A 6,414-nucleotide genomic window follows, 5' to 3' on the forward strand; every position below is an offset into this window, starting at 1 on the left:
CTTCCTCCTTTTTTCTCGTCCACCTCATCACCAGAATGTTTGCCATTCCCCTTGTTCTTCCTTTATCCCTGCCTACCTCTCTCCCTGCCCTTGTCCTATTATTTTTACTTACTCTGATCTTCACTACACAATACCCTAGTGGACAGGAGGCTGATCAATGGGTACTGAGTTACCTTTAATTAGGAACAAGAAGCCCTGGTGAGCTTCTGACAATAGGTAACAATGAGGTAATGTGCATTTCAAAAAGCTGGAAGAAATTTTCACCGTAACAAATGATAAGTGTTTCAAGAGATATAATTGATTAATCTCATTTAAACATTACAAAATGTGTAAAACATCATGTTATCTTGTTAATATGTGTAATTTTTGTTTGTATTAGTTAAAAACAAATGTTATAAAAATATTGATGATGTTCTTACATTATTTTGAATATATTTATCACTATGATTTTTCTATTTGCTCTATACTATGACAACTGTAGAATTTGAACAACTTTTCTAATATTGAGATTAATAACTTCTGTACTTTAATACCTAGTAATCAGTCATTAATTCTGGTTCCACTATTTCTGACATTAGTTCAGGACTATTCTTTGGAACTATGTTTGCTCTTATATATGTCACTAGTCCCAAGTTGTATTCACATCTCTTATATAATTGTATTTTCAGAACAATTTAACAGCCAAAAGATCCGTAGAGTAGAGGGGAGTAATGTGGAGGAAAAGTGAAAGGGAAAAAAGAAGTACTGGAGACTGAATTAAAACAAATTATATTCCATGCTTTTAAAATTATATAAGAATGAATGTTAATGTTATGTATAACTAAAAATAATCAATAAAAAAGAACAATTTATTTTTTTCTCAATTTTAGTTTCCATCCATATTTACCTTGATTCTGAAATGTTTCTCCAGTTTGTTAATTTCTTATTTAAAATATATTTTCCATTCTTGAGCATGAAATTCAAAAGATAAATAATAATTGATTTTATGTGCATTTATTCTACAATTGGAAATATTCTCTTAAAAATGTAACTTATAAAATGGTATAAGTCTTGGGAATGTATTTCATCTTACTTCTTCATATCAACTTTACTATAAAGTTAAAGACAAAATATTTTCAATAAAACCATGTTAAGTGAGAAAGATATATTTTCATTCAATTTAAGTATATACTTATAATTATTATTATTATTTTTTAATTGGTTTTCAAATAATTTTTGCATATTGATAGTCTCTCAGATTTATCTCTTTTTTGCTTGGGTGATAGGTGGCGTTAGTAATATTTCTTCTACCCTAATAGAAAGTCATATACAGAATTGTAGAACCAGTCAAAAGGTTTGCATTTTAATTTTTCCTCAAGAATCCTTCCAGTATTTTCTCTTGCCATAGTAACTTCACATTTCAATACAAAGCCTATCACATAAAGGAGTCAGTAGAATAACTCTTGATCCTCCAAAGGAAATTTTCATGAACATTTTTGTTAATATCTATTGAAATTAAGTTTCATGAAATTTATGCAATTATTTTGATGTTATTTTCTCTGAATTTTTCTTAGTGTAGACATACTTATGATAATCAATTTCTTTGCCATTTCCCTTATTATCTTTGTGTTAACTATCATTTGATTTTTCTAAGTTCCATACCTTTTGTTTCATCCTATTCCCCTCTGGCCTGTCCTCAACCTACATGTCACTCACCTATAAAATGTCATCATTCGGAAACTCAAATTTTTATTTTTATTTTTTGTAATTCATAATACTCAAATTAACTTCCATTAACTGCTAATTCTGTTACTATAAAACAAATTAGGATTAATATTTGTTGAGATTAAATCCCTGAGAAATACCATGTCAGAAATGCAGAGGCAGAGGAGTCATAGAAGGATGGAAGGAAGAAAAGGGGGAGGGAGGGAGGAAAAAGAAAAGGAAAAGTAACATAAAAGAATAGATAAAGGAACAGACTGAAAATGACCAGGCAATTTGATTATGACAGTAGGATGTGTGCCAGAGGCACCGAAAGAAGAATGTCTTTCAAGTCAGAAGTATTCAACAGCATTAAGTGGCTCTCTTGTGTGTGTGTCTCCTTCTGTCCCTCTTCCTCTCTGTCTCTTCCCAACCACCAGAAGCATTTGTCTTCTCACCGCTGGAGAAGATTTCCCACTTTTGGAGAAGAAGCACAGGGGATCCTGCATACACTGCAGCTTCCTAAGCTGCGTGACTTGGGCTGGTTTTTCCGCAGCCTCTCAGCCACCACCCTCAGCATAGGTACACTGGCTGCCATCCTTGCCACTGGTTCACTCACAGACCAAAGGCCCTGCAACCACCATGCAACCTCCTGATGCAGTCAGAAGAACTGGAGGACAGTGGCAGGGCCCAGTGAACTGTGATTGGAGGAAACTATCTTACCCACTTAACTACTACTATGATGATGCCAGGATCATGTACCAGGTGTTAGGCTGTAGGCTTTGTATCTCAGGGAATGAGCCCTGACTTGGCTTCAGGAAACCTGAGCATCTGTATCAGTGGCTATACTACAGGAGGTGGCCAATAGAACTGAAATTCTGAAGTCCTGACTTCTCCAGCACAACTGTAAAGCAAGTACAGATCAGTTTATTAAGTTTTTTTTTGCACAAAATAAACCAGAATGGATCATTGCAGAATTGTCTCATTATAAGTATTCCACGGTGGTGCTGTAACTTTATGACACCTTGGGCCTTGGAGCTATTCCTGCATCACCAATACCCTGGACATAACACCATGATTTTATGGATAATACCATGATTTTATAGATAAACCTCAGAAAAATATGCTTCTCCTAGAGCATGTGGAGAACAAGGAGACTCTAGGGCTCAAGATGATTGCTCCCATGGAGTCATTTGTGGATACCCTGAAAGGAAAGAGTGCAGAAGGTCAAGGTGGTCATCAAGTCTGTTCAAGCTGTGGAGGACTGTGATGGAGTGAATCACCATGCTCCTGTGATCCCATAGCCTGATGACCTCTCCTTAGTGTGTTTCACAAATGGTGCAACAGGGAACCCTGAAGGTGTGATTCGCATCCATTGGAACAGGGTAGCTGATTTCTCAGGCTTTCTAAAAACAACAAAGTGATTTTTCTGAGGTAGGATGATGTGCTCATGTCCTTCCTGCCTCTGGCTCACATATTTAGAGCGTAATCCAGTCCATTCTCTACTGCCAGGGAAGGTGTGTTGACTTCTTCCAGGGAGACATCTACCTCTGATGAAATGAAGGCTCTATACTTTACCATCTTCCTGGTTGTCCCACAACTGCTGAACTTGATGTACAACAAGATCTTCAGCCAGGCAGACACTTCATTAAAGCACTGGTGTTGGAGTTTGCAGCAAAATGCAAGCTGGCTGAAGTTCAGAGTGGAATCATCAGGAACAATACTAACTGGGATGAACTATTCTTTCATAAGATTCAGACCAGTCTTGGTGGTTGGGTGTGGAGGATTGTTACTGGAGCAGCTCCTCAGGTAACTACATCAACTACCTCACGAGCAGCCCTGGGATTTCTTCTGGCAGCTCTGGGGTGCCAGGTTTTTGAAAGTCACGGACAAAACAAGTATACTGCTAGATGAGCCTTCACCACACCTGGGGACTAGACTCAGGGTATGTGGGGGCACCTCTGCCCTGCAATCATATCAAGCTTGATGTGGAGAAGCTGAACTACTGCAACTGCAAAGGAGAGGGAGAGACCTGTGTGAGAGGACCAAATATGTTCAAAGGCTATGTAAAAAATCAGGACAGAACAAAGAAAACTCTAGACACTGACAGCTGGCTTCCTATTGGAAACATTGGAGAGCCCAGGATAGGAAAAGATTTATTGAGAGACAATCATTTTGACCCCGACTAGAGCAGTTTTTGAACAATATTTGGAGTGGACATGTTAAGCAGAAACGATTTATGAAATGAAGGGAAAAGGGGAAAATGAAAGTAATTGGAAACATGACTCTCTTCTATTAACATTATGAACATTATGCTTTTCTAGACTAGATTACTTTATGAACAATAAAACAAGAACATTTATGCCCCATTATGACTTATTTTCTATTGCCTAGAATGCCTTTTTCTTTTCTGCCAAGTTATCCTTTGTTTGTTTGGATAGAATTGGTTATCCCTATACTCCTTGTTGTGATTTGGATAAGTGTATTGCAAAGACCTGTATGTTGAAGGCTTAGTCCCCACGCTGTGGCACTGCTGGCATGAGGTAGAACCTTTAGGAGGTTGGACCTAATGAGAGCTCTATAAAATAAATAAGCCTATATTAGAAAATCAGTATACTTTGAGAAATCAGCAAACATGTAACTAAATTGCTTATGGAGGACTAATGCCTATACAACTATTTCAAAATCAATTACATAGCTTGAGATGTAGCAGTTAACAACTATTTATGCTATGGTAACAGAACAAACACCTAAGCTCAAATCTCAGCTTCCTAAAACTAATTTCAAATCACAGTGCCATAAAACAACTAAAATGTTTTTCTTGCTTGTGATCCTTGACCATCATGGGTCTGCAAAGGTCTCTTGGTTTCTGGTTGTTCTTTAAGTGCCCAGTCTGATTGAGCAGCCATATTCCCAAATACTATATTCTTTTTTCTTTTCTTTTCTTTTTTTTTTTTTTGCAAAGAGGGAGGAATCAATTAAAGTTGACTTTTATGTTTACCCATAATTCTTTCCACAGAAGTGGGCACATGACTCTACTCATCGGAGACTACAGAGTATGATGCAAACACATTCCAGAAGAGGAGCTGGTATTATTTGTTGATCAGCAGTAACAAATACCAAAAGTGTATCCTGTGTGAGACTCCAATATATTGGAACTGTTTTCAAGTTTCTTCCTTGGCAGTTTTTGCTCTTTCCAGTTCAAGTAATTTCTGTGTAATATCAACAAACAAAAATAGACACTGAAGAATGAAACTTCAGGAAAAGCAGCAGAAACATATTCGTTTTATCCCTTAGCACATTTCCTCTCAGATAGTTCTCTTGCCATTCTTGTTCCAAAAGTGGGACAGCTGCTTAAAGCCATATGCTTTGGAAGGATCTTCTATACAGGAAAAGCTAAAAAGAATAAAGAAAAATCAGTACTATTTGCTCACTTCGCTAAACAGTTTTCACTAATTGCTTTCATAATTATTTGTTTTGTACATGGAATTTTACTAGTTTACAACTCATATTTTTATTATGAATTTTTATTTTAACATTATATTAGAATTTTAGGGATAGAACTACTGATATATAATATTTGATGCACTATATATATGTATACATGTACACATGCATCTATGTATAATATATTAGAATATATAATATATTACATGCTTCTATGTATAATATATATTAGAAAAAAAATGCTAACAAACTCCAGGTCCTTTCTCATCCTTTATATTTCTTGTGTCTTTTTTTCTAGCAATTAAATATCATACTTTGTGCAAAATTATCTGTCTAGCCAAATATACAGATTAATTCCAATTTTAACATTATTTTTCCTTGTCTGTTATCTTTCTGAACTCAAGACATAGAGGTATATTCTTCATATCCTTGTACATTCTGCTCTCAAAAATTATAATGTAAAATATTACTATGTGCTGTTTTTGAGATCCTAAAGATCAATTATTTTGTTTCTCATAAAAATTAAAAAGTTCAAATAAGATATTGATGGCAACTAGTTTGAATGTATCAGATTCTAAAACAATTAACATAGATTTGTAAAATGTTAAAATGATTAATATTACATTACAAACATTTTGTAAGATCTATTTCTATACTATATTTGTTTTAATGTACTTGCTTAATACTTTAAATCCAATAATAAACATGAGAGATTTCCATTATAAATCTCTTCAGCAGCATGCATATTAATCATCATTTCTTGGAAATACATAACTGTAGAGTTGTGTGAAGTCAAATTTTCATGTGTAATACTAACATTGGCCAATAGATGCCCTAAGAGTTCTAAACACAAGAACTCTCAGAATTAAAATTGCGTATTTGAACATCAGCAATTTCATATGCTCTGTTTTCATAGTTCAGTTACACTTGTGAAATGGCACCATATTTTTAGATTTTAAAGACTCTTAAGATTACCAAACCCCAAATTACTTCCCCAAATTTATTAACGTAATAGAAGAAAGAACAGGAGACTTTTACAGAATTGATTTTAAAAACTAAATGAAGGCACCAATGCATCTGATCCATTTAAATTGTTACTTCTGATTTCATTAATGCAGCCAACACTATTGTTACTGTGCTGCAGTATGACTCTAAGGTTAATTTAATCACAGAAGCTGATCAGGTGGAGTTGTGAAATATTTCTTGAATTATCTCATACTTTTTTTTCTGATTTCAGTATAATTTTAAGCATTTTATATAACAGCTAGTAGCAGAGTAGACATGGAG

At 34.9% G+C, this 6,414-nt stretch overlaps 1 pseudogene; it reads left to right on the forward strand.

Moving 5' to 3' along the window:
* Window positions 1–1,964: 1,964 nt before the first annotated feature.
* On the forward strand, window positions 1,965–3,869 carry LOC101961328 (long-chain-fatty-acid--CoA ligase 6 pseudogene; annotated as a pseudogene).
* The last annotated feature ends 2,545 nt before the right edge of the window (window positions 3,870–6,414 follow it).

Source organism: Ictidomys tridecemlineatus, chromosome 9 (genome assembly GCF_052094955.1).
Source record: "Ictidomys tridecemlineatus isolate mIctTri1 chromosome 9, mIctTri1.hap1, whole genome shotgun sequence".
In the NCBI taxonomy this organism is placed as follows: domain Eukaryota; kingdom Metazoa; phylum Chordata; class Mammalia; order Rodentia; family Sciuridae; genus Ictidomys; species Ictidomys tridecemlineatus.